A 26864-nucleotide genomic window follows, 5' to 3' on the forward strand; every position below is an offset into this window, starting at 1 on the left:
GTGATCAAGAGGGTCAAAAACAGCAGAGAAATAAAGAACATTGGGGAATGAGAAAAGGTCATCAGATTTGACCATTATGAGATTTTAGGTCATTTTGGAGAGAAAAGTTTCAGTTAAGTATTGAGGTTGGCAGTAAACCTGCAAAGCTTGTGGAGGAAAAAGAAAGGAAAGAGAAGGAATTATAGAGAGGTTTTTTAAAGGCTTTTGGCTGAGAAACAGAGGAGAGTTAAAAGACACTAGACTGAAGATTAGTGGAGTCCAATGAAGGGTTGTTTTTTGGGTTTGTTTTTTGTTTGTTTGTTTCTTATTTGTTTTGTTTTTTGTTAAGGCTGTGAAGACTTAAGCATTTGAAAAGGTAAGGAAGGAACCGGTAAATTACAAAAATAAATAAATAAATAGACAATTAGAAAGGAAATGATTGAGGAAAAATGTACTGGAGAAGATAAGCAGGTCGTTTATCCTCTGTGTCTCAGTATATTTAGTTGTAAAATGAGGTAGATGAATTTGGAGGCTTTTAAGGTTTCTTCTAGATCTCAGCCTATGACCCTATGGTACTGAGTTGCCTAAATCTTTAAAGCCTGAAATTCCTTTGTCTAACAATAGAATTTCAGTATGTTAAAGGTGCAAGGAATTTTGGAGGTCAAATACTTGACTCATTTTACAGATAAGGAAACAGAGGAATAGAAAAGTAAACACAAGGAGAAGAACCAGAACTTAAACTGTGTATCCTTGAACTCCAATCTCTTTACACTAGGACACTCCTCAAGTTTAAGTAGCTCTAGGAGAGGTGGCAGATAAATTTAAATCTATATTAAGGACTAAATTACTTATAAGTGCCTTATCATTGATTATTTCCAAAAATATAAGAGTGCCCCCAAAATCTCAGTGTCAAACTATACACAATTATATTTCAGTTAAGCATTTTAAAAAAATGTTCCTAGATTATATCTATGAACAAAATGGAAATAATTGTGGTGTAGCAGATCCTCTGCCCAAAGAAATATAAATTTTGATTGCTAAAACTTTACAAGGTATCTTGGAGTTTAAGGGCTAGGATCATGCCTTAAACTCAAATCACTCAGGCTCTTATTGATTTATCAACAATTAGTCCCAAGCCAAGTCCTACTTGGTTATTGTTTGGGTCCTGATTGTCTCTATGTGAATGTTAATAACAGTTGTTTTTGTTTTGTTTGGAACTCTAAGGGTCTTTCCCCATCAGATATTTATATTTTAGACTGAATAAAAGAGGTCATTTTCTGCCTCATTTCTTATGTAGCCTTAATCACTGATTAGGTATTATCTCAGTAAAATTGAGACTTATAAAAAGACCAAAGTTTCTCACTGCATCCAGGACCATCTCTAATCAGAAAGGGAGACAGGTGACCTTGCCCAGCCCTACCTCAATTAAATCCAATTGAGTTGCATGTCATGGTATCATCTCCCTGATGTCAGGGCCCTCTTGGAAAACAGAGGACAAACAACAACATAACAATAGCAATTATAAATGACCAGAGATTTCATTCTCACTTGACTGCATTTGTTTAGACAGGAAAACTTTGCTAACCAGAGATTGTCACAAAGACATTCTTTTTTCTTAAATATTCTTGAGGTTTAATGCACTTTTCTTTCTTGTGCACGAGTTTTCCAACAATACATTCTGAGAGGACATATATATGGTAGAGTATAAATAACACCAACTCATTTTTATATTTTATGCTTAAGGTTTATCCAGTCTTTCCTTCAAATAGCCTTGTGAAATTTACTTAGAAAATGGTATTGTAGCAATGCAAATTCTTGATTTACTATCTTAACTCTTCATATGTTGTTCAACTTTTGTTTTTGAAGAGAACCAATGAAATTATGAGGTGATTATTACCTTGGTATGAATTGGATTTAAGTAAGGTAGATTTGCACAATCTTCTGACTTTAACTCTGTTCCAGAATCATCAAAATTCAGTGGCAAAGACACAAATGAAGAGGGTTGGCAATAACCCATAATGCAGTGAATGAACTTTGCATCTTTGGTGCCTAACCAAGTTCTAAGTGCTCCACAGCATCTGCTTCAGCTTCCTTAATTTAATCCACTAATTCTAACAAAGTAAATCTCCATATGTTTAAGGTATATATTCCCCCTAACTCATTGATCCTAGGATCAGCTATTACTTCCTAACTGTTCCAGTGTCAGAGGGTTGTCTTTCCATTGCTTTATGTCATAAGCCCCTATATATCAGTACACTTTCCCCCTATGATTAGTAGTTGATATCAGCACTTGATATCAGCACCATGCAGACTTAACTAGTCCATACCTATTTACTACAATGGCATCATTGGTACAAAATCTCACCACTACCACTACAACTCATTATATATATATATATATATATATACCCAAAGTAAAGTATATGTGCAAATATACACACAAAGTCTGTGAAAAGGATGTGGCTCTTTTTTGTTCAGGCTCTTTAAGGTTTATATTTTATTGGATTCAGACAAATGTTCTAGCACATGAGCTACACGTATGCAGCTAAACACTTTTGCAGAAAAGGCAACTTGAAATCAAGGTCAATTGAGACATATATCAGTGAATATAAATATTCAGTATAGTTCAGATAAAGCTAAACCACAAGGAGAACACAAAATACTAGCTTGGGTGGAATCAAAAGAAGGTTTAGATGAGCAAGTCTTAGACAAAGGACCTGGGAACTTAAATTTTCTTGTATGCATTTCAAGGATTCCTGGAAAGTTACTAAGTTCAGAGTAACATTCCAGGTTGAAATAACATTCAGTCATATAAATTTAGGTTTCAACAATATATTAATTTATAGATTTCTGAACAATATAGAAAAGCATTTTCTATAGTGCCCCATTTCACAGTAATTGTTTTATAAAATTATCATATATGACTGAGATATGTAATATAAATCCATTATGTTTTCATTTTATAATCATCAAATTATAATTATATATTACATTTTTATAATTCTTTAGGTTCTAAAAAGAAGAAAGTCAAGATCACAGAGAAAATGGATGAGTTTAGTGTCTTCAATGTCTCACCAGCCTCTGAGTTCTATAGCATCTCTTTCAGCCTTCTTCATGGCCTTCATGACTACTATAACAAATTGTTTTCATTGATGCATTTCACCAAAAAAAAGTCTTCACACACTTGGGTAGACATCCTCCTAACTCACCAAAAAGTTTAAGCTTTTTTGGTTACTTTCAGTAACCAAGATTGGATACTTCACCTAGTATCAATACTCTATTTTCTAAATTCTCTTTAAGCCACAGATAATCAAAGTACATAAAGAAACCTATAGGTCAATTTGCTATTTAACATATATTCAAAAATTTTAAATAAAATTACTTCAAGGAGATTACAGTAATATATCACAAAGATCATAACTATAGCTAAGATGGATTTATATCAGGCATGCAAGGTTGGTTCAATATTAAGGGAAATGTAACTAATTGATCTTATTAACAACAAAACAACAAAAATGATATTTCAATAGACACACAAAAAATTGAAAATATAGTAATCCATTCCTGATACAAATACTAGAAAACAGAAATAAATATAGCTTTCTTTAAAATGACAAGTAGTATATATCTAAAATGAAGAGCAAATATTATCTCTAATAAGTGCAAGATAGAAGCCTTTCCAATAAGATCAAAGGTGAAGCAAAGATGTTTATTATCATCATTGCTATTCAATATTGTACTAGAAATACAAGCTATAGCAATAAGATTTTTTTTTAAAAAAGAAGAAATTTAAGGAATAAAATAGGCAATGAAAGTACAAAATTATCATTTTTTTTGAAGATAATAATGATGGCTTATGTAGAAAACCCTAGATTGTCAACTAAAATTTATTCCCCTTCATATGAGTATTTATTTTGTTTTCAGTTCCTTGCTATTCTTTAACCCTCACCAATGCTACTATGAGATTTTAAGATATATTATACCTTTGTTTTCATCTTTATCCTTTCAGAGTTTGCTATGATTTTTATATACTTCACCTTGAGTAAGTAGCCAATAGGATACAGTACGACAACTGCCTCATGCAGAAGGATAGACTATGGAGCAAGTCTCTCAAGTAAACATTTTGGAGTGAACAACAACAATTGTAGTAGTATTTATACATTTAGCAAAGGTAAATTGCTAAATATTATATATTTAGGAATATTTTGTTTCATTCATGCAACAACCGGGAAAGAGAGCTGCTATCATTACACTATTTTACAAATGATGAAATTGAGGCAGGCAGAAATGGAATGATTTTCACAGAATCACAGTTACTAAATGCTTCCACACTCCCTATCCAGCTGCAGATAGAAGAGAATACAGGCAATAGACAAGTATCAACCAAATTGCAAGACAAGTTCCAAGCAAATTTATCCAACTAATCAGTAAGGTGTATGAATTAACATCTTTGTCACAACCCCAAAATTGGAAAACAAAAGCAAAATCATAGTCCAGAAGGATAGCGGGAGGTCTCTGGGACCCTTTTGCTGCTCCACCTGGAACAGATGACAAATGGTTTCCATGCATCATTTTTACTTATGAGTTGGGCTAACCAACTCTACTAACAAGATATTAAAGAAAAAAATAGAAGTTTACATTTTGACCACTTCCTCATCTTCACCACTATAATTTCTGGCACATACTTGGAGTTGTGTTGGGAAATGAAACCATAAAAATGCATTGATATAATCATTTGAAAATAACTGGGCCTCGAAATGTTTCATTATGCTGGCAAAAAAGGAAACATATTCTATTTAAGTATCCAATACTTCATAGTGGTTTTAGAATATATTACTTCATGTCTGCAATAAGGCACCCTGTATCAATTTCATGGTTATGCATTATTTATGCTCATGTGTCAAACTAATGATTTTCATCTTGCAGTTTGGAATCAGTCTGGAAATGAATCTGCTTTATATCTGGCTGAGAAATATTTTGTTTTTTATTTGTTTTCACTAAAAGACATTGAAGGGGAGATTTTCCTTTTGCCAAGAGATTAGGATACTAATATAATAAAATATTAAATAATAATCCTCATATTGTATAGCATCTTATTTCCTTTATATTCTTAGCTTTTTCTGGTTATAGGGAATCCTAAAGGTGGCTTTTGATACTAAGATATTATAATAAGCCAAACCCTAAATCTCACAAATGGATTCCCATTCCTTTTCTCTATTATTCCTCTATGCTATTTTTTCACTGGCTAGTTTTAAAGCCAAATGAATCTCACTTCCTAGATTACTTTCATGGGTGCAAATATTATCTTAACAATGGTCAGCAAGTGGCCCCAAATTCTTTTCACATTGATTGCTGACAGCCCGTATTCAGCATTCCCTCAGAATAAAAGGATAATGCTTTTGTTGTCTAAAAGATTTGGAAGTATAAAGGCAAAGAGAAAACTGAGGATTAGATAATGTAATACATATGAGAAACTTCTAATAAGGACTTAATTAGCATAGGAAGAGATGCATGTTATCTCAGGCTATAAAATTATATTCCTTCTTTCAAATAAATAAAAAACTATATGTACATCTATATATCTACAAATATTTCAAAAAACTGCATTACCTGTTTCAGGGGTCTAGGGAAAGGAATCAAGTTACAAACATCTACTTTTAATCTCTTAATAACTTCTTTGAAGTTGTAGTCATCTAATTCATCTGTATTCTGAAAGTAACTGAATTCTTGCTACTATCAGTCTATAGTATATTCTCTCATGACTCTCAATTATTTTAGTACCTGAATTAAGTTCCTTTTCACTCAAAAATCCTTGTCATCATCCTTAAAGACTTCAATATTCCTATTAATGATCCTTTTAATTAACTGATTTCTTAATTCATCAACTTCCCTAACTCCCATGACTTTCATTCCTGCTATACTTCAGCTACACCCAGAGAGAGAAACACTAGTGATTTCATTATTTAAAACTAAGATACTGAAATCTGGAATTCACCCTCTAATATTTACTTCCTATTGTCCCATCATGTCATAATCTCATACCTCTACATCTCTTTTTAAACTTTCATCATAATCTCTGATTCTTCCATCTTTCTATGTTTCCCCAAACTATTATACTTATTCTGACTTAACTCTTCTCTCTTCTGAGTCTAAATCTAATAGTCACCTATTTCAACAATATCCTCTATTATTGTATAAAAGTCCCTTTGGATTACTTCCTCAACCTGCATTCAAACACATAGCTTGAGATCTCTGAGAGGTATTTGCTCCCTCAGAGTGACCTCATGGATAGTCATTCTTCCTATCGTAGTTCATTCAGGAGCCCACTAATGTCATTCCTTTGAACAAGCATCCACTAAAATTGATTATATTTTAGCAAAGGCATTAAATAAGATGATTTTATAAGAAAAAATTTGTATAAAAGCTTTCTGGATACCAGAAGTATTTTTTTCTCATTATAGAGTCTACATGCAGCTAGATCTCCTTGGGTGCAACAGATAGATCATTATATAACCTCCTAGGTTTTCCTCCTTTTTTTTTTTCCTTTTGAGTTCATAACAGATCTTCTTTTCTACTTTGGGAAAGGAGATAGGACACTTTTGAAGTGATTGTTTTGCATTCATTTCAGGTTACTATCTCTATATACTATACTTATACAACTATATACTTATACCATATATAGTTGTATACTATATACAACAAAAAAATCTGTTGTATTCTCTCTCTCTCTCTCTCTCTCTCTCTCTCTCTCTCTCTCTCTCTCTCTCTCTCTCTCTCTCTCTCTCTCATGTATGTACCTTATATTGGTATGTAATTTTGCTTCTTATTGAATGCATTGCCTTTTACTGGTTGGGATGGGTCATTTTTCAGTCATGATCCCATCTGGGGTTTTGTTGTCAAAGATACTAAAGTGGATTGCCATTTTCTTCTCCGGTTCATTTTACATGTGGGGTAACTGAGATAAACAGGATTAAGTGACTATGTTGAGGTCACACAGCCAGTAAGTGTGTGAGACTGGATTTGAGTCTTCAAATCCTTCCTTGAGTCTAAGCTCAGCACTCTCTCCATTATACTACCTCACTGTTTTTTAATAGTGTAGTGGTTCTGTTAAAGGATTCAGAAGAGTAGAGAAAGTATCCCAGGCTATAATTCAAAATACTGAAAGCCATTCATTTATTTAAATAACTCTAAGATGTGTCTGACTTGTTTTCTTAGTTAATCATGCTCCTTCCTTCTAAACCCAATTAAAGACTTTTGCATACATTAAGAGTTCATATCCCAAACACCTTATGTTTATACATTAAACCTGATCATGTATGAGTACAATCTGCAATTATAGCAGTATATGAATTACTTTTTAAAAAAATCTATTGTATCCTATTTACTTAAAGCTACTTCTAGTTTTGAGTTCTGAACTCAAACTGATGTTTTATACTTGTTTCTGTACATAATTTCTGAATTATAATTGCAATTTCATATCTGAAGTTGAAATTAGTTAGGTTTTGATAACCAAAGCAACTATTTTCACCTACATACCAGATAAAATATCAAAAATCCAGCTGAAAGTGATCTAAAGGAATTGTTTCCCTATGTGTACCCTGATGGGACTTGAATCAATAGGTCCCTCACATAAAAGAGTATCCTGTACCTTATATTTGGAAAAAAAAGAAAAAAGAAAAAAAAAAAAAGATTTTCTAGTACAATCTTTGGTTCAGGTACCTTGGTTCAATATAGTCAATGTGAATCTTTCAGTTGAAAAATAATTTTGATATATTTTCATTTTGTGATAGCAATGATAATGTATGTATTATACACAAGTCTGATTCAGAATGGATAACCTGGAAGGGAGGGGGAAAAATAGGCATATATATGTAGAACCTACTATATGCCAGACATTGAGCTTGAAGAGGGGAGCCCTGAAACTCTAAAACTCTTTGAAGGACAGATTCTCCTTGAATCCGAGCCTTTGTAAAAGATCCTGAGAGATGGCACCACCCCCATTGATAACACTCACTACTGATTAAGCTTCCTGTTGATTTAAAGACTCATTCAATTCTATTCAATTCCAGCTCAACTTTACCCACTAGCCCCCATCAGGAGCAGGCTTCGGCTTGTAGCCAAAGGCTTCTATTATATAAAAAAGAGCCAATTTTGAACTCACTCCTTGCAAAGGACCTAATATGCCATCCTTGGCATAGCAGCAAACTCTGCTCATTGGAATGATATCCTCTTTCAGCATTACCCTCTCTTTATCTCCCTCACCTATTTCCCTAACAAGATTTTATAAATTCTCTGTCAGGACCTTGCCACTAAGGAATTGAGCCTTTCTATTTATGCATAGCAAAAGCTGATTTCCTAATGCCAATAATAAACTTCTTTTTTTTATCAGTCTAGCCTTTTGGGTTCATAAATTCCTTTATGAAGGCCCTCTGTGCTGCCAGAAAGGGGTTCCCACAACTCCTTACTATGTGCCTATCCTAAGGGGATTTAGGGGAGCCAAACCTCTTCATTTGGTTCCCTGAATCCTGAACCTGCCACTAACCTTATCATTTAACTCCCTGACCACTAGGAACCCTAATCTCATCATTTGGTTCCCTGAATCTAATCTCATCAAGCTAAGTGCTTTACAAATATTACAAATTAACAACAATTCTCACAAAATAGGTGTTACCCCCATTTTACAGTTGAGTAAATTCAGGGAAATGGAGGTAGTGACTTGCTTAGGGTAATACAATTAGCAAGTATCTGAATCAGAATTTGAACTAAGGGTTACCAGACTCTAGGTTTAATACAATGCTATACTACCTCCCTCTCTTGATCAAATGAAATCAGATTGAACTGGCTTTTCCTCCTTTAATTATTTTTCTGGCAAGTGAGGGTTCAATTTGTTATTTTTTTTTAAATTTCATTTTATGGCTTATAAGAATGAATATTACTCCAAGGAAACTATAGATACAAGGAAAAAAATGCTTTTTAAAAGCACACTTTAGTGACTTTTAAACATATTGTATGGAGTTGTTGATGTGAGAAAGTAAATTGTTTTGGGAATTATTCAAGTATATAATTACATAACATCAGTCAAACCAATCCACAAAGAAGAATGTGACTTCAAAAACAAACAAATAAACAAAAAACAACCCACTAAGAACTGACAAACTAATTTTCAAAAAACAGTTGAAGACCTTCAGAGGTACCTGACATCTAGAGGAGGATAGTGATTGGTTTATATATCAATCTAGACTTCTTATATAAAATTAAAACAATAATATTTGCTATGAAAGATATTTATCATGTTAAGACAAACTAAAGTAATAAAGATTGAAAGAAGAGTAATTTTTACTAATAAATTTCAGTTTTCCATTCCATACTATGTCAAAAAACATTGCTTTGTCCAATAGATTGAAACATCTGGGCATCTTTATCACAATTCAAAATATGTCATAGGTTTGTGTTTTTTTTTTTTCCTGAGGTCCTGTTCACATTGAAGGAATAATGAACTTTAATAATCATATTAATATATTGAGGAAGAATTATTCTGGAATGATATGCATTCCTGAATAAAAATGGAAAAATGAATCATATCACTGATTTTATAGAAAATGAAAGATTAAGATGTGTTTATAATTGATAGAGATAAACATGCATTAGTAGACTGGGAACTCATGATTTAAATCTTATTTGAATCTAAAGGTTTTAATTGAAATTGGTCTTGGAAAAATGCTCTGTGGTCAAAGGTGAATTTAAAGCCTAATGTAGAGGCAGCTAGGTGGTGCAGTGGATAGAGCACCAGCCTTGAATTCAGGAGAACCTGAGTTCAAATCTGGTCTCAAACACTTAATACTTCCTAGCTATGTGACCCCGGGCAAGTCACTTAACCCCAGCCTCAGGAAAGAAAAAATAAATAAATAAAGCCTAATGTGATAAAAGTATGGCTTTATGAAAGAAAATTAAAGAATATGTGTGTGTATAAATCTTCTAAATTCAATATCAAATTATGTAAAAGATGTGATTACAGCAAAATGGGAATATTTTACAAATTTAATAGATTCAGAAAATACAAAATGTTATAAAGCTTATTGTATAAAATCAATATAGAGCAATTGGGTAACACAATGGATAGAAAGCCAGGCCTGGAGTCAGGAAGATTCCTCTTTCTGAGTTTCAAATACAGCTTCAGAAACTTACTAACTATATAGCTCTGGGCAAATCACTCAAACTAATCCTGTTTTGCTTAGTTTCCTTATCTGTAAAATGAATTGGACAAGGAAATTATAAACCATACTAATATCTTTGCCAGGAAAACCCCGAGTCAAAAAAATCATGATTGAAATGGCCAACAATATAAATAAATAGTCATTTTACTTTGGGCCTGCAAATTTGCATACCATGACATATCACCTGAGCTAAATGGCAGAGAATATAAATCATATCCCCATCCCTACCCCTTAGCCTAGAATATCTTTCTATGATGATGACTTGGTCAATCAAATTCAAGATAATTACTCTAAACGACACACTTACCGATACTCAGAAATCTTTTTTTTTTTTTTTAATTTGCCTTTGATTTAGATCTTATATTACCCACATTGTTTTTTTTTTCCTTTTCAAACTTTCTCTCCTCAATATCCTCCAGTTCATCCACATCATTTAGACTGATCAAATAGGATTTTCTGATGTAACAGATATTCCATCCATCTTTTCCAACAGATTATCCATTCTCTCATCCCCACTGTCTCACTAATTCTAATCTTTCTTTTTTGCAGCTACCTCCTCAACAGAAAGAAACATAATTTCTTCCTCCTTAAAAAACAAAACCCATCTTGTCCAACCATTTCTGCTTGCTATTGTTATATATCTCTTGTCTTTATTATGACTATAATCCCTGAAAAGACTATCTAAAAATCATGTAAAATTCATGCCTCACTTTTTTGGGGGACAGCCAACAAGGAATGAAGGAACCAACAACAGGTCAGAATGAAATATTCTGCCAGCCCAAGACAATTTGGGAGTTTGGGGGAGGGAAAAGAAGAGGGGGGAAAAGAGAGAAGGAGAAAGAGGAGGGAAAAAAGGGAGGGAAGAAAGGAGGAAGAGCGGGAGAGAGAGGGGAAAAGGGAGGGAAAGAAATGCATGATTCTGAGGTGAAGGACGGCCTGGGATTCACATGGATGAAACACTACTGGTGGCACTGGATTGTGGTGACAGAATCAGAAGCTTCAGATGCCTTCACGCTTTCACAGTAAGGTAATTGGCAGCTAATCAGAAAAAATTACTAGACTCCTGTACTAGCATGGGATACAAAACCATACACTTTGGCAAATTCATTGCCTATACTCATATCTGGGTCATAGTTTAAGGGTAGAGAGGAACACTTTTAGTCAAGAGAACCTCTGAGTAGCAGTATTACTTTTGGTCACATGGGATCAGAGACCCTGAGTAAGAGGATCATCTCTAGTCCTAAGGAATCAGAAACTCTGCCTGGGAAAGAACCAGAGTGTGTGTGTGTGTGTGTGTGTGTGTGTGTGTGTGTGTACATATATATACATACATACATATATATATACATATATATATATATATATATATATATATATATATATATATATATATATATATATATATATATATATATATACAGCACTGTGGGGGAGGGAGGGGAACCTGAAGTTTGAAATAGTGTCTCTCCCTTTGCATGCCCAGAACAGAGCCCAACTTTAAAATAAAGTTCAAAGGAAAGAAAAAGGGTGGGAAAATGAGTAAACAACAAAAGTAGAATCTGACCATTGAAAAACTACTAAGTTGACAAGGAAGATCAAGAAGTAAAAAGATAATGAAGTCAAAACAGCTACAGAAAAAAACAAAATCCTCAAAGGGAAAAAAAAAAGCTAACTGAATACAAACCCAATGATCATTCTGGGAAGTGCTAAAAAATTCTTTTCAAAATAATGAGTGGTATTAATGAGTAATTTTCAAAATAATGAGTAAAATTGCACCAAGAAATGAAAGCAACAGAAAAAAAATTATGAAAAAACATTTAATAGCTTAGTAAAAGCATAAAAATACTGAAGAAAATACTATCTTACAAAACAGAATTGGCCAAATGGAAAAAAAGAGGAACAAAATTTCACTGAGGAAAAGAATTTTAAAAACAGAATTGGTCAAATGAAAAAAAGAGATAGAAAAACTCATTGAAAAAAAATATATTTTTTTTAAGTTAGAATTTGAGGAGTGGAGGACAATGACTTCCTAATACATTGAGAAATGATAAAACAAAGTGAAAAAAAAAGAAAAAAGTAGAAAATATAAAATATCCCCATCAGAAAAATAAATAGCTTAGAAAATAGATTGAGAGAAGTATTTTTAAAAATCTTTGGACTCCCTGAAAGCCATCATCAAAGATAGATCCTAGACATAACATTTCAAGAAATGATAAAAGAAATACTCAATATCCTAGAGCCAGAGAGTAAAATAGAAATTGAAAGACTCCACCTATCTCCACTGAAAAAAAGATCTACCAAATGAAAACATCTAGGAATATCACAGTAAAATTCCAGATTAAAGAAAAAAATACTTTAAACACCCAGAAATAAATTATTTAAATATCATGGAGCCAGTCAAGATCGCAAAAGATCTAGTTTAATTAGCAGCAGAGGGTTTGGGATATAATATTCAGGAAGACCAAATACCTAAGATTACAATAAAAACTCATCAATGTAGTAAAAATGAGTATTAAAAATTAAGGAGGAAATGGATATTTAAGGAAATAGTGGACTTATAAACATTCCTGATGAAAAGACCAGAGATGAATAGAAAATTCAGCTTTCAAATACAAGACCCAAGAGAAGTATATTTAAGGTAAACATGAAAGAGAAGCTCCAGGGGACTCAATAAAGTTAAATTTTAACATTTCCATATGGGAAGATGATAAATGTTACTTCTTTTAAAAAATTCTCCAATTATGGATAAAAACAATTGTTAACATTTTTAACAAGTTTTTTAAAATAAGTTTTGAATTCCAAATGTTATCTTTCCCTTCCTGTCCTCATCTCAGCCTGAGAGAGTAAGTAATCTGATATAGGTTATACATGTACAATTATGTAAAACATATTTCCTTGTTAGTCACGTTGTGAAAAAAATTCAACACTGCCCTCTCCAAAAAAAATGAAAGGTCAGAAAAAAATAGTATGTTTCAAACTGCATTCAGATTACATCAGTTCTTTCTCTGGAAGTGGGGTATCTTTTTTCATCATGAGTACTTTGAAATCGTTTGGGATCATCATATTGTTGAGAATAACTAAGCTGCTCATAGTTGATCATCATTATTGCTGTTACAGTATAAAATGTTTTGGTTCTCTTCACTTCATTCTTCATTGGTTCATGTAAGTCTCTCCAAGTTTTTCTGAAATCATTCTTCTCATCATTTCTTATAGCAAAATAATTTTGCATTACAATTATATACCACAATTTGTTTGGTCATTCACCAATTGAAAAACATCCCCTCAATTCCTACTTCTTTGACACCATAAAAAGAGCTGCTATAAATATTTTTGAACAAATACTTATTAAAAAAAAAACTTTCAGATACAGATCTAGTGTAATGTTTTGAAAGTTTGAGAGACATAATTTCTGGGTAATTAGATAATTTAGTAATGATACTGGTATTTTAATAAAAGAAGTAAGATGCACTCTTGAATGACAAAGACTCTCATAGAGGCAGGCTCATGGCTTATATATCCTTGGAAAAGTAAGTATTCAGAAGATGGAAGTCAACTCCAATTATTTAACAATTAATGAGAAAATCAATATCATAATGAGAAGTGGGTTCACTCTAATGAGGGTCTAAGAAAGTTACATCCTGTCATTCTTGATCAAAGAAACTATCTCTACACCCAGACTACCCTCAGCTTTAGATAATCTAATCAAAGAATTTATTCCCAACCAAACCTGAGTAGAACACAATAGATTTCCCTACCATAGATTAAATACTTGGCTGTACCTAATGACTGGAATTCCCTTCTTCCTAACTCTACTTCCCAGTTTTCCTGGCTTCCTACAAAACTCATCTTAAATGTAATTTTTGTCACACTGTCCTTATCTAATGCATTATTTTTTATATTACTTTCTATCTGCTTTGTAAAAATCTTGTATGTATATAATTGTTTACATATCTGTTCCATTAAAATGTCAACTCTTTGAGGTTCTGTTTTTCCATTTCTTTGTATCCCCAACACATCAGTTATATAATAAATACTTAATAAATAATTATTGACAACTGTCTGGCTACCTCTTTTGCAACTTTTCTCTCTCTTATCTGCTGATGTAGTGAGAAGAATAATGGATTGACAGGAAATCAAGATATGAATTCTAGCTTTAAACCTTAGGCAAACTATAGACCCTTAGTCTAATCCTCCTATTTTACAGAGGCAAAAAGCAAGGGGTCTTCCTGACTGATGACATGCTGTAGGTTTGTTATCCAATTAACAAAGGGTAAAATAATTTTCTGATGTCAGGAAGACTTGGTTCAAATTCTGCCTTTAATATATTCAACTTCTGTGTGCTCCAGGAACTCCTCAATTATAGAAAAGTGTCAATTTGTGTTTAAAACAAAACAAAACAAAACAACGGAAGTTTTCCATTTAGAAGAAATCATAATAATAGTAGCTATATGATATAATGGATAGAGAGTTAGCGTCAGAGGAAGAAGCCCTGGGTTCAAGTTCCAGCTTTGAAGCAACCCTAGGCAAGTCATTCTAAGTGCCCTTGGCAATTCTCTAAGATATGTGGAAAATTGGCTGCCCTATACGAGTACACAGTTTCCTTATCTGGTAGCTCTCATAAAATCCCAGGTTTAATCTTTATACTCTATGAAGTTTTGTCTAGAATTTCTAACTATGTTATTGGCTACAAAACAGTATTAGTTACACTCCAATAATCCAATGAAAACATTGAAACATAGGTTCACAGGTGTACACCTGGATAAGACTATGGAGAGCATCTTGTTCAACACCCTGACTCCTATGTCACATATGAAGAAAGACAGAAAGCTGAAATAAAATATAGACAAGACCCACAGCACCTCTTTCATCAGGCAGTGACCCATTTCACTGGTCATTTCTAGACACAGTAAAACTATAGAGGGACATTTCATAAGTGAACATCAAATTCCACCCCTGAATTTGCCTGGATCTATTAGAATTGACATGTATTAACTTTAAAAGCTGATTGATATCACAAAGAAAGAAGCCTGTGTACTATCAGCTAGAATAACTTACCAGCTGACACTCTTAGCATGTGGTCGTCAAGAATACTATAAATCATTGAGTGAAGTTGGGTGACAGCTTCCCCCCTTTCTCTACTCCCCGTGGACAACATCCTGTTAGTGAATTATTAGCATATCCCCACTATATTTGCAGAATATTGCGGGAACTCAAAAATTTCAATAACATTTTTATGTGTAAAGGGACTACATAAAAGGCTAGTTGCATTTCTCCCTTCTCCTATTCTTTCTCTATTTTTGTTATGTCCTTGCCAGAGACAAAGAAATAATAAGCAAATTTGCTTTCAGAGACTAGTTTACACTCTATGCCTTTCAGCTACATTTCTCCACATATGAAGTTAATCATGCCATAATAAGATACATTGTTATCTCAAGGAAGTTTAGAGTTATAAGTAAAGCAAATTTGTATTTCTTGGATCATCCTAGTGACATTATTTACTTTCCTAATTAGACTCCAGCTAGAATATGGGAAAGAATGTTTTCTTTTTATTGAGATGTCCTTCTACCTTCTTTCTATTTATTTAACTACACTACCTAGCTGCCCCACCTCACATCATTCTTGAAGGCATTGAAACCACATTTTCCTCTTTTGAACTCATAAGAGTTTATTTCATGCTCTACTCATTGGACACCTATGTTTAATGTATTTGTTATTTTTGTTTTAATATGTTTAGTTAGTGTTTTAATCATATTTTATCATTCTAGATTGTTCTTTTAGAGTCAGTCTGGTGTGCTTTGAGTTGTGGTACTTGGGGAGGTAGAACATGACTACAGGTTAATACTTTCTGGTAATCTTATTGAATAAAGCATGCAATTCTGCCAAGGATCCAGTGGGCCATCTAACAGGCTTGCTGCAAATCCTGTAATGGCATTCCATCCCTGGGTAACAATAATACTTATCACAAACAAGACACATAACACAAGTATAATATGTCTTTGTGGTAGAAGCCATTTAGACCAATATGGCTCAATTCCTCTACTGCACTGGAGCACCTATCATAGCCAGAGCTATTTGTTTGTTCTTGAGAGAACATAGCCTTCACCAGAACTATGCTGGAGCCAGCTTGATCAGATGACAGGTACCTATTTTTAAATTTTCACTGTGACCATTGTACCTTAGAAATCAACAAATTCTATGAATTGTGTATTGATTTATTTTTAATAAAGTGATTGATGAAATGTTAATCATGCAAATTAAATTTAAAGCTATGTCATGAGTATGTTTGAGCTGATTGTTAAACATTGGCCAGCATACCCTCGCCACTATATACAGGTCCAGTTATTTCTTAATTGAATAGTGACCCTCTTAGTCTTTTACTCTTCCTGTTTCTTAACCCTCTGGACTTTGGTATACCAGAGAAATTCAGATTCATTTTCCCAGCCCAATATTTTGTTTTCACTTTCTTGGATATATTAATATTATAATTTCGTAGAATCTAAAGTTGGCAGAAGTATTAGAGAACCTCATTTTACAGACATGTAACTTATCTTTATCCCCATTTACATGGGGATAAACATTTTCTCTAGCAGTCCCAAATTTGGGATCATCCTTTCATTCTTTTTAAAAAAAAAGGCAATTGGAGTTAAATGATTTGTGCAAAGTTATACAACTAGTGTCTGAAGGTGTATTCAAACTCAGGTTCTTCTGACTCCAGAATCAGTGCTCTATCCATTACACCAACTAGCTGCTCTGATCATCCCTTCATCTTGAAGGGGAAGGAAGTTATACTACAAAACAAAACAAACAGGAAGGAACAAGCCAGAAACTTTCTAGTGGCAGCTAGGAGGAACTATACAAAATGCCAGAGGTTGGCTAGTGTGAACTGAGTGATGAGCTAAAGGAGGGGATGATCTAGATGTTTCACATGTAAACAATGAGTTTAACTGAATCTATGTTCCTGATTTACCTGATCCAGAGAGAAAAGAGAGAAACCTTTTTTCTCTGCCCAGGAATATACTAAAAAATATCTCCTATCCATTCTTTGTTATTTCCTATTTCTTTTTGACCCTCTTTTACTTGATGAAGTTAGTTTATTTTCTAAGTGTCACCCTTTTAAAGTTGTTGGGCAGCAAAAGGTGTTTGCTATATTAATTTATGCATAGAAAACATAAATAGAAAAAAAAAACTTAATTCCTCCTTTCAGAGACAAAAGACATTTTTGTCCAGAAAGGCTAGGGTGGGGGCTGGAATCATAGAGACAAAGAGAAGCACTGCTATCCACTACTAGTATTGCAGGCATATCTGAGGTCTATTAAAGGTTACCTCTAGATCTACTCTCCTATTCCACAAATACAGCAAACCAGAAGCAGCAGCTGTTGGGGGGAGGGGAGAAAGAAAGTCAGTCACCAATTCAGTCTGAGAGGCTCAGAGCAGCCAGCTTTCTCATATTCATTTCCAAATCATAATCTCTAGAGAGGTAGAGGAGCAAGGACAGAGGGCATCAACTGTGCATCCAAGGTTATCATGATGACACTACCATGGCAACCTAGCTAGCCATCTGCTACTAGTATCTGAAGTCATTTATGAGCTCCCTCTGGTGGCAATAGATAAAACATGAAGTGATTTTGGCAATGTAACATAGTAAATGGAATTCACTCACATATCTTCTGAAACAAAGTGCAACATTCTTTATACTGTCTTTATTCAGATACCTTATATCTTGCTCTAGGAGGAGATTACTATCCCAAACTCTTCTCTTGATGATTTTCTTACTCATTAACTCATAAAAAACACACACAATAGGTCCTTCTGTACTGCTTTGAAAAATAAATTGTAGCTTTCTAAATGATATTGTGGCTAAGTGTGTAGATAGTTGGGTACAGATTTCCCTTGTTTTTGCTTCACTTTTCCAAATATATCCATTCACTACTCAGAAAACCATGCAGAAAAACAAAGAGAAAAAAGAAAGCAGTTCAAATTAACCATTATATCATAGGGTTATAGATTAGATTGGAAAGGTACTCAAAAGGCCAATTAGCTCAATCCATTTATTTTGCAGATGAAGAAACTGAGGTTTAGGAAAGATAAGTTAATTGCCTAAGTTCACAAGGGTAACTAATATTGGGTAATCTTGAATCTGGCAATCTGATTCCAAAAACCACTGCTTTTCCCATTGTACTATTCTATTTTCCTCTACATTTGTTTAATGTCCATACTCTCTTGTCTTTTCAAGGAAATGGTGATCAGACTTGATGATTGTAATTTCATTGGCAAGGAAATTACTTTGAAAAAGTAATAGTTATTAAATGGTTATATTTTGTGAAAACAAAGGTCAGCTTTGGCCTTTGTCAAAGAAAGAAGCCAGTGCTTTTCCTGGCACTAACTTTACTCAGAATATTTCGTCTTGACCAGCTAACTCCAGATCGATCTGACTTCCCCACCTATTATTAGTTATCTGCTATTTGAGTGCTAGATTGCAAGCCATAGACACAGATTTCATAGCTCTCTCCAAATTTAATATTATGGTTTTAAAAAATGGATACCACTATAAGAAAATGTGTTTAAGTTGTTACTCTGAAAGAACACACTCTGAGACTGTTAAAGATGTTGAAAGGGCTGTTCATGTGATGAAGCCTCATTCAAAACAAATAGTCCCACTAAACACAAAGTAAAATGAAGTTAAAAATCAAAAGCAACTCCCCATACGTATAACTATTGCATCAAAACAGCTTAATTAAAAAACAAAGACCTTCAGAAGATGCTGGGGAGGATATGACTGATTATGCCACAATATGGCTTAATTGTTTTAGAAAAAGATGAGGAGGAGGAGAAGGAAATGGAGGAGGAGGAAGAGGAGAAGAGGAAGAAGATAAGGAGGAGGAGAAGCAGATGCTATCCATTGTTATTTATAAAAGTCACTTTCTTATATAGGCCTTGACCTATATAAGAATACCTTTTGTCAGAATATGTCCAGGTGAGCCTATAAGAGGTGTCTTAATCCAATGCTAAGACATTTTGGGGGATTTTTTTTCCCACCCTCATTGAAGGAATGATGAACTCAAATAAATATGCTAATTGAGAAGCAGAATTGTTCTAGAATTATAGGAAATGCTGCTGAATGATGATGGAATACTACAACAAGAAAGAGGAAGAGAAGGAATATGAAGAAGAGGATGAGAAGACAAAGTTCAGCTATTGCCTCATAGCTCTTCTTTATCTCTCTTCTAGGCCCCTCTCCCATTTTAGCTTACTTCTCAGATCCTTTGATCTCATCAATCGTCTAAAATTACTTCCTTCAAAACAATCTGCCAGCAATCTCTGAGCTACTTAAATGCTATAATTGTTCAGTCGTCAGTCCTTTTTGAACTTTATAGCATCTGACTTTGTTGACTATACCTTTCACTTAAATATCTTCCTTCCTATGGTTTTAGGTCACTGATCTCTCCTGGCTCTCTTCCTACTTCTGATTGCTCTTTATCAGGTCCTTTGTTGGATCAGCATAAGTACCCTTTTCTTTAATTTTGTGCATTCATTCCCTAAAATCAGTTATAAGATTTCTGCTCTTTACCTACCCCCTCTCCTTAGTGATTCCATAAGCATCTCTGACTTCAATTATCATTATACTGCAGAGTACTCTCAGATCTGTATCTCCAGAACGAATCTCTTCTATTAATGATCATTTCTATATCACCAGTTGAATTTCTCATAGTTAGCTGAAACTCAATGAGTCTGCAATGGAATTTGTTATTTTTCTTACATTAAAATCATCCCATAACTCTGGCCATTTCTATTTTTATTACACATACAGCACCCTCCCAATTACCTGAGCCTATAACCATTCTTCTACCTCAAGTTCCCTATCCAACCAGTTTCAAGTCTTGATAATTCAAACTCCACAAAATCTCTTGCATTTTTTCCCTTTTCTCTACTTATAACAACCACCAACTCTCCCCTGACTTGAACTCCTTGTTTCCAAGATCTTTCCTTTTGATCCATCAGGTAATATTTATTTTTTACCATGCACAATTCTGACAGTGCTGTGAAAGAATCTTCAGAATCTTTTTAGCTTTTAAGTGCTAGTTAAGCAGGTTCAAAAAAAATCATACTTGGAAAGAGCTGGAGCCAAGATGATGGAGTAAGGGCTGGAACTTGCCCAACCTCTTCCCCAAACTGCTACAAACTGTTTAGAGTCTATAATGACTCTAAACAAATTTTAGATCATCAGAACATCCAAAAAGATGAAGTAAAATATTTTACAGCTGAAAGCAATTTAGAAGGTAAACAGAAAAAGTCTGTGACACAAAGATGGCAGTCCAGTATGCAATCCTGGTGCAGGCTCAGTGAAGCTACAGACCCAGTCCCAACCTCAACCCTGGCTCCAGCCCCAGTTCAGTCTCTGAATCAGTAGCAGAGCTAGTGGCTTTCAGACCTCTCAGCCCAGAAACATTAAAAGGGCCTAGATCAGCAGAAAAGAACTGTGGAACCAGAGTGGGAGCCCAGTGCACAATCCCAACACAGTTTGTGTCAGTACAGCCCTGCCCTAGACCCAGACACAGCCCTGGCCCCAGCGCTTGGCCTAAACCCTAGGATCAGTGAGTTAGGACTTCTGAATCAGCAACCATACTGGAAGTTTCTGGACCTCTTAGCAGAGGGACACCAAGGAGAACTCAGAAGAACTTGCAATGGGGCAAGAGTCTGGTATGCAATTCCAGTGCAGGACCACACAGCTCTGGCCCTATCCCTGGTCTCAACTCCAGGGGTGTTGCTTTAGCACACTAGATCTTACAAATACAAAGGGTTGAGACACTCCTAACAGCTACAGTGGGGTGGTCCATCCCTAACAGCTCCAGGGCAGAAAGAATGTTTGTGGTCAGATACCTAGAAGGATTTCTTAAAACAGCTACACAAAATCTCACAAGTTTGAGACAGTGCACTCTATACCCTGGAAAAAGAGTGCTACTTTTACAAAGAATTAAAAGCCAAGTAACAGGCTAGGAAAATGAGCAGACAGTAACAACAACAACAACAACAACAACAACAACAACAACAACAACAACAACAAAAAGGTTTTGATCATTGAAAGTCATTATGCTAACAAGAAAGATCAAAACACACACTCAGAAGATCATAATAAAGTCAAAACTTCAATATCCAAAGCCTCAAAAAAAAAAATAAGAAGAAGAATTGGGCTCAGGCTATAATAGGGCTCAAAAGGGAAATCAGGTAAGAAAGATAGAGAAAAAAATAGGAAAAGAATTAAGAGTAGTATAAAAGGTACAGAAAGCAAAATGAGGAGAATGCACTAAAAAGCAATACTGGTGAATTGGGAGAAGTACAAAAGCTCACTGAGGGAAATATTCCTTAAAAAAGAGAATTGAGCAAATAGAAGCTAATGACTTTATATCAAGATACAATAAAGCAAAACTAAAAAAGAATGTAAAAATAGGGGAAAATGTGAAATATCTCATTGGAAAAACAATTGACCTGGAAAATAGATCTAGGAGAGATAAATTTTAAATTATTGATCTTCCTGAAAGTCATGATCAAAAAAAAGAGCATCATTTTCTTTTTCTTTTTTTTTAAATTTTATTTATAAATTTTTTGACATTGTATATGCATGAATAATTTTTATAACATTATCCCTTGTATTCATTTTTCCAAATTATCCCCTCCCTCCCTCCACTCCCTCCCCCCGATGACAGGCAATCCCATACATTTTACATGTGTTACAATATAACCTAGATACAATACATGTGTGTAAATACCATTTTCTTGTTGCACATTAAGTATTAGATTCCGAAGGTATAAGTAACCTAGGTAGACAGTAGTGCTAACAATTTACATTCACTTCCCAGTGTTCCTTCTCTGGGTGTAATTATTTCTGTCCATCATTGATCAACTGGAAGCGAGTTGGATCTTCTTTATGTTGAAGATATCCACTTCCATCAGAATACCTCCTCATACAGCATTGAAGTGTACAGAAATCTTCTGGTTCTATTCATTTCACTCAGCATCAGTTGATGTAAGTCTCTCCAAGCCTCTCTGTATTCCTCCTGCTGGTCATTTCTTACAGAGCAATAATATTCCATAACCTTCATATACCATAATTTACCCAACCATTCTCCAATGGATGGGCATCCATTCAACTTCCAGTTTCTAGCTACAACAAAAAGAGCTGCCACAAACATTTTGGCACATACAGGTCCCTTTCCCCTCTTTAGTATTTCTTTGGGATATAATCCCAATAGTAGCAATGCATGGTCAAAGGTTATGCACAGTTTGATAACTTTTGGGGCATAGTTCCAAATTGCTCTCCAGAATGGCTGGATTCTTTCACAACTCCACCAACAATGTATCAGTGTCCCAGTTTTTCCACATCCCCTCCAACATTCATCATTATTTGTTCCTGTCATCTTAGCCAATCTGACAGGTATGTAGTGGTATCTCAGAGTTGAAAGAGCATCATTTTCAAGAAATTATTAAGGAAAACTGTTCTGACATTTTAAACCCAGAGAGTAAGATAGAAATTGAAAGAATTCACCAATCACCTCCTGAAAGAGATTCCCAAAATGAAAATTCCCAGTAATATTATAGCTAAATTCTAGAACTCCAAGGTCAAGGAGAAAATATTGCAAGCATCCAGAAAGAAAGAATCGAAGTACAATGGAGCCAGTCAAAATAACACAAGATTTAGCAGCTTCTATATTAAAGTTCTGGAGAGCTTGGAATGTGATATTCTATAGAGCAATGGAACTAGTATTGCAACTAAGAATCACCTACTCAGAAAAAATCAGTATATTCCTCCAGAGGAAAAGATGATAGAGTATTCAAGCATTTATAATGAAAAGATCTGAATGGAAAATCTGATTTTCAAATATAGGTCTTTGGAGAAGTATGAGGAGGTAATCAGGAAAGTGATATCATAAGGAACTTAATAAGGTTTATCTGTTCACATACTCATATGGAATGATGATATTTGTAACTCATTATAATTTTTTCATTATTATGGCAGTTAGGAATATATATATATATATATATATATATATATATATATATATATATATATATATATATATATATATATATATATATATATATATATATATATATAGAGAGAGAGAGAGAGAGAGAGAGAGAGAGAGAGAGAGAGAGAGAGAGGGCACAAATTTGAGTTGAATATGAAGTAATAATATCTTTTTTTTAAAAAATGATGAAATTCATAGGTAAATATACTGGGAGAAAAAGAAAAGGAGAAGTGGAATAGTGCAAATTATCTGCCATAATAAAAAAAAAAACCTTTTATAATGGAGGGGAAGAGGGAGAGGAAAAGGTGAGTGAGCTTACCTTACTTTCATCAGGTTTGGCTCAAATAGGAAATAACATACATACTCAATAGAAGTATATAAATCAGATAAATCTGTTTTACCCTAAAGGAAAATAGGAGGGGAGTAGGATATGGGATGGGGGAGAGGATGATAAAAAGTATGATATGCTGGGGGAGGGAATGGTCAGTAGCAAAACATTTTCGGGTGAAAGGAAAGAGAATAAATAGAGGGAAATAAAGTTAGCAATAGTAATTGCAAAAAAAAATAATTCAAAGGAAGTTTCTCTGATAAAGACTTCATTTCTCACACATAGAGGGAACTGAGTCAAGTTTATAAAAATAAGAGCCATGCCCCGATTGATAAATAACCAAAAGATAAGATCTGTCCCCCAAAGTCCATAAATTCATGCATATACTTTGAGTTAACAACACCATTTGTAGGCATGAATACCACAAGAGATTTAGGAGAAAAAAAGGAGAATGACCTATATATACAAAAATTGTTCATAGCAGCTCTCTACTTAGGGCAAATTAAAAAATTGAGGAAATGCCCATCAATTGGGAAATGGCTTAATAAACCCTGGCATGAGGTTGGATGGATGGAATGAAATATTATCATTCTCTGGGAAATAATTAGCAAAATGTTCTCATAAAAAAATAAAAAACAACCTGGAAATTCCTCCATGAACAAAGTGAAATGGATTGTATACAAAGTAAAGCAATGTTCTGAAATAACCAGCTATAAATAACTGCTGTTCTCAGTAGTACAATCATTCACAAGGAAAACTTTGAAGAAGGAACCGATTGTGTCTGATACAGATTGAAGACTTCTCTCTCTCTCTCTCTCTCTCTCTCTCTCTCTCTCTCTCTCTCTCTCTCTCTCTTAACTTAATTTTTCTTGAAGATTTTTATTTTCATTAGGGTGGGACATCTATGTTTTCTTTCATGACTTGACTTTTATGGAAATGTTTTGCATAATTTCACAGGTGGTTTCTTAATTGTGAGTGGGCATAAAGAAAAGATACTAGAACTCAAAAATCTTAAAAAAAACAAATATAAAAATTGTTTTGAATATAACTGGGGGAAATATTAATTTAATTGAATTTAATTTAAAAAATAAAATAAATCAATGTTTATTCTCTCCCTCAAAAACAAAAATAACAAAAAAAAAAAAAAAAAAAAAAAACAGTAGCAAGGAACTGGAAATGGAGTAAATGCCCATCAGTTTGGGAATGGTTAAATAAATTATGCTATATGAATATAATGGAATATTAATTTTCTGTTGGAAGTTTTTTTTTTAATTTTTTCTCTTTTGATGTGATTTTTCTTATGCAACATGATGAATATGAAAATGTTTTTTAGAAAAATTGTACCTGTTTAAGATATATCAGTTTACTTGCTGTCTTGGATGGGGGGTTGGAGATAGGAAGAAAAATTTGGAACCTAAGGTTTTGCAAAGGGGAATACTGAAAACTATCTTTGCATGTGTTTGGGAAAATAAAATACTATTAAAATAAATAAATATTTACATACAAATACATGTGTATGTGTACATATGTGTGTGAGTGTGTGTATGTGTGTGTGTGTGGATTTACACACATATATTGTATCTAGGTTATGCAATACATGTAATATATATGGGATTGCTTGTCATCTAGGGGAGGGAGTAGAAGCAAGGAGGGGAAAATTTGGAAAAATGAATACAAGGGATAATGTTATAAAAAATTACTCATGCATATGTACTGTCAATTTTTTTTATAATTTCATAATCATAAAATTAATTAAAAAAAACAAGTATAATCTTAGACAAGTCAAAATAACCAAGTAATTCAACATATATAATTCAGTTGTTTTTTATAGTAGAAATATATTCTTAAATTAACTAAAAGGCAAACTAGTTAATATTTACAACAGTTATCTTTTTAAAAAGCAGAGATTAAGTTCTTACTGTATTCAAAATGCAGTAATTGGTACTGGATATGCAAAGAGGAAACAAAAAGCAGTCCCTTACCTTCAAGGATCTTAGAATCTAGTAATCTAGTCATTTAATACATTTTAGCTTCAGTTTCATTGTCAGTAAAATTAAGGGATTAGACTAGATTATTTCTAACATCTTTCCTAGTTCTAAAAAAAAAAAAAATTATATATATATATATATATATATATATATATATATATATATATATATATATATATATATATGTATGTATATAGGATTGTAATTATATTCATTAGGAATGCTAATAAGAATGGTTTTTTCGGTTCAACCCAGTCAAGCAGAAGAAAGAGCAATAGAAGGAGCATTTTTAAATCATCTGGTATTTCCAATCATTGGACAGGTAGGTGATGCAGTGAACAAAGCTCATTTTTCTAAGTTTTAAAAAATCAGCCAAACCTTTTGTTATGTTTTGGAAAGTATAATACAATCTATATAAATCTTGGTAAAGGTAGCACTTACTACATGCAACCCTCTGAATCTGAATTATTCCCTTGTTAAAAACAAGAATGCTGAAATTTCACTTCTCAATAGCTAAATTCCTCATCTGTGCCCTCACATGCTTAGGGGTAATCTCTTTTCAAAGTCTGCTAACTGAATCCCTTCACCTTTATCTAAAATACCAATAGCCACTATGTATCTCTGTTTCTTTCTTTTGTTGCCCTCCCTTTCTTAACAGAATTAGAATTGTATTGTTCTTCCACAAACATATGTTTCACTTCTTTTTTTCAATTCAATTTCATGAAGTGGTGTACATTTTGACAAACATTTGTTAAATTCCTTCTATGCAAAGGGAATTGGAGTATATGAAGGAGAAAAAAAAAACACAACAATTTGTTGTACTACAGAACTTTATATTATGCTGAAGAAAATGTATTTACATAAATAATCTCAAGGTAGACTAGTGAGGAAGCAGACAGAGCTATCAATTACTTTATTGCCCTCCTCCCCATTTTTCTGTGAAAGGAGTTTCACCAGGACTTGACATTCCTTTGGCTATAACTTTCTTTCTAAGAACTCTTTTTTCCCCTTTGAGGATCCTGGTTTCCTAATGTAAGACTGACTACTCAGATCCCTACTATTTGAAGGCCATGTACATTACATTTCACCTCTCAACTAGAATTACCTAGTATCTTTAAGAGAATTGAAATGTCTAGGCTCTTTGTCATTTGTTCCTACCTTCACTGATAGTGTTTCCTTAAATATAGAGGATGGATCCCCCATACCACCCTTCCATTTAACCAATGGATTAGCTTTTACAATAGAATATTTACTTTAGGGGGCAGCTAGGTGGTGCAGTGGATAGAATACCAGCCCTGAAGTCAGGAGGACCTGAGTTCAAATCTGATCT

This window comes from Sminthopsis crassicaudata, chromosome 3, assembly GCF_048593235.1.
Source record: "Sminthopsis crassicaudata isolate SCR6 chromosome 3, ASM4859323v1, whole genome shotgun sequence".
Taxonomy (NCBI): domain Eukaryota; kingdom Metazoa; phylum Chordata; class Mammalia; order Dasyuromorphia; family Dasyuridae; genus Sminthopsis; species Sminthopsis crassicaudata.